The sequence below is a fragment of the Aptenodytes forsteri genome, unplaced genomic scaffold, assembly GCF_000699145.1.
Source record: "Aptenodytes forsteri isolate BGI_AS27 unplaced genomic scaffold, ASM69914v1 Scaffold92, whole genome shotgun sequence".
In the NCBI taxonomy this organism is placed as follows: domain Eukaryota; kingdom Metazoa; phylum Chordata; class Aves; order Sphenisciformes; family Spheniscidae; genus Aptenodytes; species Aptenodytes forsteri.
In genome coordinates, this window is record NW_008794581.1 from 2,478,649 (window position 1) to 2,490,938 (window position 12,290).

Consider the following 12,290-nt stretch of genomic DNA (forward strand, 5'->3'; position numbering starts at 1 on the left):
GGAGTGAGCGAGTGGCTGTGTGGTGCTCAGTTGCCAGCTGAGGTTAAACCACAACACAGCCTTTAAGTGTTGCATGGGAGGAGTGATTGACAGCCTTTAGGCAGACAGAAATTACAAACTCAGTGTCATTTTTCTATGCACATTTAAGAAATGGTGAAATAGAATCTTCTTCTTTATTGTTACATTTTATATGAAGATTAGGTCCTTAAAAGAGTAATTCTTTATTACCCTGCATGATGTGGTATGCATCAAAGCAAAAGGAACATAAAATACTGCCATGTGATCTTGGCAGCATTTTAGCGTTTGCTATGCATTACTGTAAAGTAGAGAATTTTATAGGTAATAAAGGCGGAAATCATCCACAAGAAGAGAAACAGGTTCTGTGTAGTACAGACTTATGTGTATGAGGTGGTTAAGAATATGTGTTTACCTTTGTAATATTTGAGCACAAGTCTGTACATTCCTTCCTGTTACACTGGGCATGTATGATTTACGTAGCATAAAGACAAAACATAAACATGTAAAAACTTGCGTTCATCCTTTTAGCATTAGCAGAACCCAGAAGTCCTTAGGGAGAGATAAGTAATGTTTTAAGCTTTCACTAACTGGCCTATCTTGGAAGTGAGGTCAAACTTGGGTGCTGCTAATGTTCAAACTAGTCTTGCAGAAGACATATATATATATGGATTTTTCAGCAAATCCACTGCTAACCGAAGTCCTAATCTAATGGCTCCATATAGCTGAAATGTGTAGTAGTCCTGATCGAATTGCCACAGTTGACTTCCTTTGGGCATTGAGAGATGTGTGTTGTCAGAGCAAAACGAGAAAGCTTACTGCCCTAACCTTGCTGCCTAGCTCCTTGATAGCACTGCCGCCTCTGAAGCAAACCCACTTGATCACTTATGAATCAGCTCAGTTTTCACTCAGCCCACCAAATTAAGCCTCACTTCACACAAACGGAAGCAGATGGACATGAGAAATATTGCCTATGTCAGACACCACACCAGAGCATCTTATTTATCAATCATGTCATTGTTCACCTAATTTCTAGCATAATGCATAAGTAAACCACAGACTACAGACCTATTACCTTTTGGCTAGAAACACCTGTGATTGCTTGAGCTAGGGCATAATATAATTTATTCTCTTACTTAATTTGTTTTCTTCCAACACATGATCCTGAATGAATCTGATCCTCTTCTAAATTGGTGGCTGGAGTCTTATCTAGGAGGCCAATAGATAATTAGAAAAAAACTAGTAGGAGATGTTTGCTAATATGTTATATCAGAGAGCTAATGGGAAAAACAATACTATTGAAGAAAATGAAAATTCCTTAGGCAACATAAATTACTAAATAGCAAGTAGAAACTGTTTAGATTTGTATATTTAGTAGTCATAACCATGCATGCAGAAGTAAGAGTACAAAGGCAGGTGTAAAAAAGCCTCCATTACTTTGGAAATTTGGAGTACTTTAATATAGATGGAATTCAGCTGTTCTTATGTTCCTGAAAGGAGACCTGAATGAATGCAAAGAATTGGTCAGTGGGGTCTTAGGGTGATCATTTCAAGGAATATGTGAGAGAAAGGAATTAGTGAAAGAATCTTTATTGAAATCAGAATGGCAAACTCACCTGCTGTGGAGAAAAAAATTGGGTAACACAAAAAGGGAGAAATATGGCTGCATCTGCTGTTCTTTAATGGACAAGCAAGCACAGATATATATGGACAAAATTAAAAAGACTGAACTTGAGATTAAATGACACAAAACCCCATCAAGAAACAGACATTCTTCTGTAAGAGAAAGGAACAGATAGGCCTATATTGTAAAGGGGAGCGGTGGTTAAATAATCATTGGTGCAGAAAAGGGTGAAACATTCTTTCAAAGAGCCATTTATTACCACTTGGTTAATGAACTTTTCTTTACAAGGGTAAAGAGACCATAACGCAAAGGAAAATAAAGTATGTGTATATGCTGTATGACTACAGGTTGCAATGGCTGGTGAAACTCAGTTTGGTTTGTTGAAGAAATCCTGAGCAACCTTGGAATCACTAGAGATTATCACTTCGAATCTGGAAAGGATAAAGCAAATATGGCACATACCTTGAAAAGGAGCAGGGAAGGACTTGGAGAATTATAGGTGTGTCAACCTAATATTGGTATTGGTTAAAGTGCTAGAACAATCAATTTTGTGAGAATCTGTGGGATAACAATGCCAATTAAAGTATCCAACATAGATGTGTCAAGATCAAGTAGTGGAAGCCAATGTAATTTCCTCTTCTGGTAGGAGAACCAGTCTAGTAAATGAGGGAGAAGCAGGTTATATGATATACTGGCTTCAGTAAGACTTTTGTCACTGTCCTGCATGACATTCTCATTTGCAAACTAAGGAAATATGGTCCAGATGAAATAAAGTAGTCATCCAGTGGGGAAACACAATGCGATGCTCAACAGTGTGCTCTCAGTCTGGAAGGTCATTTCAGGAGTACTGCATAAGTCTGTCTAGGGCATGCTTCTGCTCAAGAATTTCACTAATGGCCTGGATGGTGAAATAAAGAACATATTGAGAAAGTCTGCAGATATCGCTGGACTACAGTGGGTTTTAAATACTTTGGAGGAAAGACGAGGACTGGAATTCAGAGTGTTCTTACTATAATAAAGAGCCCAAACTCAAAAAAGCATTCCTTTTGTGAATCACATCCATAAAACAAATGCAAATAATATTCCCTTTATTTGTATATATTCTATTTTTAAAGGTTAGCTTTTTCTTAAAATTCATAGCAGGAATGTGTAGACACTAGGAGGCAATAACTTAATAAGCATTCACTGATCTTCGCAGAATTGAGTGACCCTAGAATTCACTGCACCAAAACCCACAAAATGACAGAGGAAGTGTACATATTTTCTGTGGAATACATGAGTAAGATTTTCATAATTCATTGAGCAGCCCATGCGATTAGAAGCTGTTTTTATTTAACCCAGAGAAACAAACCGGGCCGGACAGATGAAATAAACTGTGGTGAACATTTAAGAATAAGCAGTCAAGCATAATCACATATAAGATACATGGGGAAAATTCGCAGAATTGGGTACTCTGAGGGGAGATACTAATGGAACATGATGGGAGGTGAACAGAACTGATAGAGTCCATTATTACAGAACTACAGTGAAAAAGCAAATTTAAAAGAACGGCTAATGTCATATTGTACACAACAAGCTGTACTGTTAACACTAGGGAGAAGATCCGTAAACACACCATCAGGCTGTCTAAACTGGCAACACCAGTTTGTACATATGGAGAATAATTTCATCACAGCAAAACAAGATATTCCTGATATCTGCTTTTCCTTTGCGGTTTTTCTCTGTGGAAAGGGACTCCTGAAATGGCCTGTGAACTTTTCCCCAGCTGTGTTTGGTATTGCAGGCTGTTGACTCCTTTTGTGCTGCCCCAGTGGAGCTGCGTTAGTTTTCTGGAAATCCATCAGTGGAGACTCAGGCACGTCTGACCATCGGCCATTTGCTGTGAAATGGAGGAGTACAGTCTGCAGTGGTATTTCATGAGGTGTGACTCCACAGCTTTTCATTATAATAAATGGGGATGGGGGTATCACTTTAATATTTCTAATTGGTTTTTTGTTGTTTTGTGGGCTGAAGGGACAAGATACTGGTGGAACCTTATATACTTTCTTTCTTGTAAGTCATTAGATTAGTAGAATCCTTGGTCCGGTCTTCCAGTGAGGGCTATGAAGAGAGTGATTTGAGACCAGGAAATCTGTGTGGCCGGAAACCTTCCTGCAACCGCTGCGTGACACTCCTCTTTCATGAATAATGTGAACAATAGTTATCAGAAAAAGATCACAGAATTCTTTATCACAGGATACAAAGAATCTGTTATTTAAATTAGTGCTAAGAGACGGTAAAAAGTTGGAGCAGAACATTGTCCTGCTTACACAATCCCTAACTCAAAGAAAGGTTCCAGTTTATTACACCCAATCTGTACTTGAGGAGGCAAAGGAGTGCATATTGGAAGTATATGTATGTGTATATAGGAGAAGAGGTGATATTTGACTCGACGACCACCCTGCAGTCCTAAACTCTGTATAATGGGAGCTTTTTCCAGCTTTTGCTGGAAATTCACATCAGATATCAGAGTTAGAAAAATAGTGAGACAATTGTACCACTGACACCTCTTTAATGGCTGTTGTTTTAAACTGTCTCACTCCAGAGTAAGGCCATAGTTTCACAGTCATCAATACTAAATTAATACATTATTGAAACACTCATTTATAAGAAACTGATCCAAATCAAAAATGCAGTTTATGGCTGTGTTTATGTTGCTTTAGCTGGAGTACACGGTGAAATTCATGACTGGTTTTATGCCAAAAGACAGATACAGGAGGTCAGATGATACTTGTCTCATGGAACAAAGTCAGCCCATCAAAACATGTATGGAAACATCTCAAGCTGCAATGAATTTGTGCTGGATCAGTGCTTTTGTGTCATGTGATGGTAGTGATTTTGATCTGGTACTGGGAGCCCTAAAGCCAGACTCAGTGTGTCATGGAACTACGGACTGATGGCATAGTTGCCGTTATTTTCCCAACTATATCCCAGCTGGTATAAAAAAATGCCCTCTGCTTTGCTTTGGATGCATGTTCTTATTTCTACACTGCAGTTTGTCATCACCTCACTTTTGGCAGTGCCAGAATGCATGAGCTGTGCTGCACCCTGGGCCATGGGAAGGAAGATTCCCCCAAAAGATTGCTGCTTGTTTATTCTTTTTTAGACTGGGCGATCTCAGTGATTCAGTGATTCAGTTTGCAGTGGGACTCCACTAAGCTGTGCAAAACCAGCTGAGGGGTGATGCCTTGTGGCATGAGGTAGGAATGAGTGGTCAGAGGCAGAAGTCACTTAGGTTAGCTTTGTCACTTAGGGAGATGTGCATAGAACATCACCCACAATAAAACTAAGAAGGTCTTCTGGACAAAACAAAAACGCTTCATCTGGGAGGAGGGGGTAAAGCCATATATGACAGCTAAAATCACCATGGAAAGAAAAAAGAAAAGGGCAGTGTAACATACTACTGAGTCTGACTGCAGCCAAATCCTCGGCTTTGCCCTGAGCCTACCAGTTCTCAAATTGTCTCAAATGGCCAATACTCTGCAGATGACCCAAAAGCCTCTGCTTTGCAGTGGAATCAGCATAACTGAATTACTGAATATTACAGATTTTTTTAAAATATTTGGAGAAGCGCTGTGTATTAAATATGTATTAATCATACCCAGCCAGTGTGAATATAATTTACAAGTGATGATAGCGTCACAGACTGGAAAAGGCTTTGTTAAGGTTGAAAATATACTAGGTCTCAATTTTCCTTGAAAAGAAAAAGTGATTTTGAATGTTTTTATTTTCAAAATGAGTGAGTGCTTTAGTGGTCAAACAATGAATCAGGGGAAGTAGCTGAGTGCTTATGAACAGATGTAGAAATACCCCCAAAACTGGTAGTGAATATGACTCTTAAATGGAGAAGTATAGTGAAAAAATGTATCACAAACTTCTCAAGTTTTTCCAAACTGGGAGACGTGATTACTCTGAAAGTTACTACAATCCTTTTGTTTTTTTCTTTGAAATATCCTACAGCTAAAAGCTCTCTTCTTTGATTGTATATAAAAAAAAAAAAAAAAATTATTAAGAGGTGTAGTTGCTGTAAATTAGAACTGGAAACAGGAATGAGACTAATTCAAACTGGATGTTAAGCATGGGCTTTAACAACGAAGGTGTAAAATACTGGAACAAACTATCAGAGCCTTTTTTTTTTAATGACTGAATGCCTTCAAATCAAAATTGGATAATAAATTATTTGGATAAGTATAGGGGTAATTGGCAGAAATAAAATGGCCTGTGCCATGTAGAAGACCAGGCTAAATGATCAGAAATTCCTTTGGGACTTAATTTTATCAATCTGTGGAAAAATTCTCTCTTTACTACTGCCAAACCTGCCCTTTCACTAGCTGAGGATCCTGCATAACCAGCTGTTGCACATTTTCTCATTTTATGGATATTGCTAATTTCAGCAATATCTCGTTTCAGCAATCCTATGCCAAAGGCTAGTAACTGCAGCCTAGTTCGGTGCCAATGTCAAACAAAATGAACAGAAAAAAATCTCGGTGTGGAAGCGAAGTAGATTAACAAAATTTAGAATTATATGAAATTTATATCTGTTTAGATAACAGAACAGTCCTTCCTCTTCTAGAGTACGGGCATTTTATCACAGAAGATTCTTGAAGTGTGCAATTGTAACTGTTCAGATTTGCACATACGTGTGTGTGTGTGTGTGAGATCAGACATCAAATTGTAAGTGTAACAATACACCTGAATTCTGTGACTACATCTACCACTGCAATTTACAGCTTCCCAAATTGCTAAGCAGTAGCCCAAATGTGCCCATGCACTGGAATATCTCCCCTTGTACTGCGCGAGCTTTCCCTGGGATGCCTTCAGCTCCGGTCATTTGCCACTTCCAGCCAATTCCTGTGCCTTTTCTGGGACCGTTACTAAGAGACGTATTGTATGCAACTACCATCTTCTGGGTGCTAAAAGAGTTTGTTAGCATAGCTGTGGGCCTTTTCACACATTTCACTTCAGTGCCCAAGAGCATTCCCATTTAGTTGACTAGAACGGACAGTGTGAGCTGCCTGCCTTGGTCTTCACTGTATGTGGTTGCAGAACTGGGTGCTGTCAATGGCTGATGGTCCCCAAACTCTTTAAACTATTGATAGAAAACAATAACTGAAGCAGTAATTAAATATATTAAAATGCCTACTGTTCCATTACTACTTTCTTTCCATTAGGGAAACATTTTCAAATGTACTCAGTGTTAGCCTAATTTTTTCCCCCTGATGTCCATGAAATTCCCAGCCCATAAATATGCAGCATCTACAAAAATGGGTGTTTTGCTTTATATCAAGTGTGACCCCATATCTCAGAGTGATAAATAGTGGATATGTGTAGCTAAAAATTGATCAGACATATTTCTGTCCAATTCCTGGTCATCTATCAAAACTAGTCTGGCTTGCTGAGGGAAGATGATCCTGGAAGGTACACATGCATGTGAGCTTGCCGTTCCTTGGTCCCTCCACATAGCCAGACTCTACAGTGTTTGACCTCTATGCCTATAGGAATGAGAAATGTACTAAGTGTGAGCAGAAAGAGTTTCTGGAGGAGAGATTGCTGAACAGCTATGGTTTGTCTGCTTTTTCCTCACAAGCTCCAATACTTGCATATATACCATATGACCACTATAACCTAGATAAAGCCATTCCATCATTTCCCTTTTAAAGGAAGGATTGTTCTTTAAACTACCACTTTCTTTGATGGTGGATTATATTCATTCCAGCCAATAATTTTTATTGTACTTCTTTCAACTCTAGCTATAAAAAGCTTATAACATAAAACCTTGACCAGGGTATTAAAAGTTGAGCTACCAATAATTTAGTGACAAAGTTCTCCCCAACTTCATTCTGTTACACTACAAAGACTTCTTTGCATAAGAGATTCATATCATAATAGCTTATATTTGTTCATTCATTTTTTTCAGCATTTCCACCCTGTATATATAAGGAACATTTGGCAGCTTCCCAGCTAAACAATTACTTTTAGCAGCTCGAGTCAGCCAGGACACTGCCTTGTTTCATTCAAGTGCTGATGAGTTGTTTCTTCTACAATGTGAAAACTGTTCTTGTTCTTTCTATTGTCTTTGCACAATTGACTTCCTGAGGTCTGTAATCAATTGGTTAGGTTCCTCTTCAAATATTTACTGAGCTATATTCCCCTGGTCCCATATGCATTACTTCCAAATATATTTGTTACTTCATCACCAGAAAAATGCCCCCCAAGACCCAAAAAAGCAAAAGGTCCCTGGAGAATATGATATAAACTGAGCTAATTTGATGTTTAGAGCTATTGCAATGTATTTCACAGGTACTGCATTGCTTGGATCACTTCTATTAAAACTGAAGCAGTGTGTGAAATTTCCTACATCAATTTCAACCCCTTTCAGTGTTTTCAGGTGCACATGAGGGTATTGGCAGCATTTCTGGCAATTCTTTATATACCTCACTGCAGCCCAGGCAGCAGCTGAGATCTGGTTTGATCTTAGGGTTGCTAACCTGAACTGGAATGACAACTAAAAGCCAGCAAGCACTATAGGAATCTTATAAAATGCTATTTGCCTGGCTCAAAACTGAGTGGTTTCATCCTGGAACTGCTGAGGATTATGTATTACATACTGTAAAGCTTCTTGCATTTTACCTATTAACTGTTTCCTAATCACAGGTGGCTGAAATAAAAATTTAGAGATACCTGCCTGGACTACCATCACATGCTGGTTCATTCTGACCACTGCTTGTACACATATATTTAAAGGGCAATCTCACCTACCCATGGTTTAGGACTACATGCTCTAGTAATTCCCTCTTGTGTCCATATCACCATTTAATGTGTTGATCTGATTTAGAGATTTGACAGATTTATCTGCCTTCCTGAGCCAGAAACACCACTGAAATGAATAAAGAGTACTGACCTGTGTCCTAAAGCAAACATGCAGCTATGTGATTTCATTCAGCAGCACTGAAGAATGTAAATGCCTGCTAGTTTCAACATTTTTTTCAAGTATTTTGCTGAATCAGGAGTTGTCTCTAAGGATACAAATAGTCCCACTGAGGTCCCTGGAATCACTAGAATTTAAAGGATGTACCTTGCTACTGTAATTGTGGGCTTTAAACTCTTCACAAAAAGACTTGCCAAAACCAGAACATTTACCAGTCCACTTTAATCTGTACATTATCCCTTTTTGATGAGAATTGGTATAGATTTTGCTGCTGCTTTGCTCTTTTTCATAGCTATTAGCTGACTTCTGAATGGAATTCTCAAAATTTGGATTGCCTTCTTGCAGGTGAGTTATATTTAAAAATTAGTCAGACTGACAGTTTCTGATTGCCAGCTAAAATACATTTAAGCACACTTTCATTTAATTTCAAAAGATGGAGTTTTTTTCTACCAGCTTGTTACCTAATTCATTCCACCAGCCCGGTTTATTTCCAGCAAATAAAATATATTTTATCTTTCTAAAGGTATGCATTGACCTAACTTATGGTGTTCATGTTTGAAATCTTGCCTGGCTCTGACTAGGAGAGCTGCTCACATCTGTACTTGGTGCAGAATTTTCACGTGGTGAAAGTGGATGGGAACTTTGAATTCTGGTGGAACCAGGATTTTATTCACAAATTTCATATTCTTATCTATGAGATTTCTTTTCTTTTCATGCTTCTAAGACCTTTTTTGTTTCCTTTCTCTGACTTTTCCAGATTGATCATGTCAAGCGTTCAAAACAGTGGCATCTACATTTTCATATGCAATTGTGTGCTGGCAATTGTCTGACTTACGATGTCTTTGCAGAAAAAACAGCTTAACATTGTGGTCCTGGGCAACAAATAAAACATTTAGTCTTAGCTATAGAAACTATGATGGCAGAGCTGGCAGGGCTTGCTACATTATTGTTGTACATTTTAAACTGCTGAATGCTTCCTGCCAGTTAAACCATCAGTGCAGAAAGCCATTGTCATTGATAGTGACTTGTAAATTACATGGGGATTGTCTTTGCTTAGGAAAAGAAACAGCAATGACAGAACTTTAATCTAGGACAGTGGTCTTCAAAGTGGGGTGTATGCACCCTAATGGATGCGCGAGAAAATCTGTTGGGGTGTGGGAAGGAAATGTTTTTGTACCATTAATAAATAAAATAAAATAATATTTTTAAAATGTCTTTATTTCATCTTTAACTTATCCTTTTTTAATTTCTATTTTTATGTGCATTTTATAAATTGCATAATATGTTGGTACAGTAGTACATGTATATAATTTATAAATAAATAAATAGATATACATATATTGGGGGTGCGCAATCAAAAAGGCTTGGAGACGACTGCTCTAAGACAGAATCCTAGACAGATGGCAGAGTAGTATGCAGATGATCATACAGCTGATTTTGCTTTTACTTATTTCAATTTTAAACAAATGTGGTTCTAATTGAATTATTTCTGATTTATTCCAGTATCGGATCATTGTCTTGCTATTTGTAATGGGAAAAGTGGGGGCTTAATGTAAATGGAAACACTACCTTAGCTGCAGGTTTGCAACTGCTGAATCATGTATAGAAATGTCTTAGATCTCTGAGCATGCTGTGAGCTTGGTTTTCATCACCTTGTTGTAATCTAGGAAAAAGTGCATTGAATTATACTGGAGTAAATCTGGTGCATGGAAAAGAAGCAAATGTCTAGTCATTTTTAGGCTATCTGTGGCTGAAAGCCCCTAGAAACTTGAGAGAGACTGTGCTCCTAGGAATTCATTTTTGGGACTGAGAATTTATAGGAGAAGCTACGGGTTGCAATTTGATTTTTTGAAAAATACATATCCTGGTACAGTTAGTATCCAGTGCACAAATAAAAAGCCATGACCACATACCTGCACTTAGGGAGTATTAGCCATTTGGTCCAATTAAGGATCCTGTTGTTAAAGAAGAAGAAGATCCAGCCTGCAGGTACCCAAAGCTTCTGGTCTCTCACACAACTCATGGTTTGCCAGTCTAAAATCATGAATGTGGAGACAAGTGCTTGTCCTTCGCCTTTGCAACCAGGCTGTTACTGTGACAAATTCAGAGAGAGATGTTGAATTACCAAATATGCAACCAAATCTGAGGCTGCCAGGAAGGAAATACCTGTCTAGCCTGGATTTTTCTAGCTTTCTGGGAAAAATCCCTCCTGGTGCAAAGATGCAATTGAGTGATTAATCCAATCTCAGTTCATCAACTAACAGTCTGGCCTTGAAAGATGTTATACTGCTTGATAGTCAAATAAACTGCCATGAACACGTGGGAGATCTATGGCTATCGAGAAAACAGTCAGTACCCATGGCTACTATGGATAGCAATTAACTGTGATTACTGATTTTTTCAGCTTGAAAAATGTTACATCTCTACCTGCTTTGCTGTCAGGCTAGAACTTGTTAGGTTTAGAATTTAAAGGCGTTGGATTTTGATGACAGTCTAACTCCAGTCTTCAGTAAACTCTCCCAGACACCAAGACTAAAGAGTGTGATATTGGAGGAAAAAATATTGACACCAAGAATAATTTTGTTCCAGGACAGATACACAAATTTAGGGCTAATATCTGTAGGAAGGACAGTAATATTTAGATGAAATTACTTTTCCTCAGAAAAGGCCTGAAACTGGGAAATATCTTATCATAATTGACAGCTGGATCATTAGGATACATCCCTAAGGTCTTGAACATGTGGACTGAAGTCCTCCAAACTCTGATTTATGGGAGGGACTTGAGCGTAGGTCTTCTCCATGCTCAGAAGGCATCCTGGTTGTGAAGCTATTGCCTATGCTGAAGTAAGGCACTTTTCATCTTTGGTGGAGACACTCAGCAGCTTGTTAGAGCTGTGCCACTTTGTATAAACAATTAACTTGTCATAGGGATAGGGATCTGAAACCACTTTATGGCTGTATGTACCAAGCCACTGAATTATTCTCCCTATGGACTAATGGATATTTATTTATTTACAGAAAGTAAAATACTTTTAACCAAGAGAGAATTAGAGAGACAAATACTGACGCTATAGTTTCCCTTGCTATCCTTCTATCATTTAGGAAATGAACAATCAGCTAGTATCAATACATTAATAGAAGCATCATTATTTGAATTAGGGTGACTACTGGGTCTCATCTTCTTTTAGATTTAGTCGAATGTGTTATTTGCCGTTAATATTAGTCATTAATATTAATTTTTATTAAGTGTTTTTGAATTGGGGATTTTGATGTTCTGGGAAAATAAAAGAGAATCTGTTCCAACAGATGATAAACATGAAAAGAAAATGTTAAAAGAAAGCCTGTCCTCACTGAAGACAATGGAAAGAACTTCAATGCAAAAAAATCTTGCTTTTAACATGGCCAGAGCTTCATCCGTTGTTTCTCACCTGAATTCTGAATATTTGTGGGGTAGTTGGCTTGCCCATGTATGTTAGTGGGACATACCCGTGCAAACAGACCTATATTTTTGCTAAGCATTACGTATGTGCTTAAAATACTTTGCAAAACCTGCACCCTCAACTCCCTCTGGCTGAAATGAATTCAAGTTGTGAACAGAAGAAAATAATTTGTTTTTTGAACAAAGACTCTTATTCCAAGAGTCCATTTATGGATGGATTTTTACTTGCCATAAACTTTATTTTC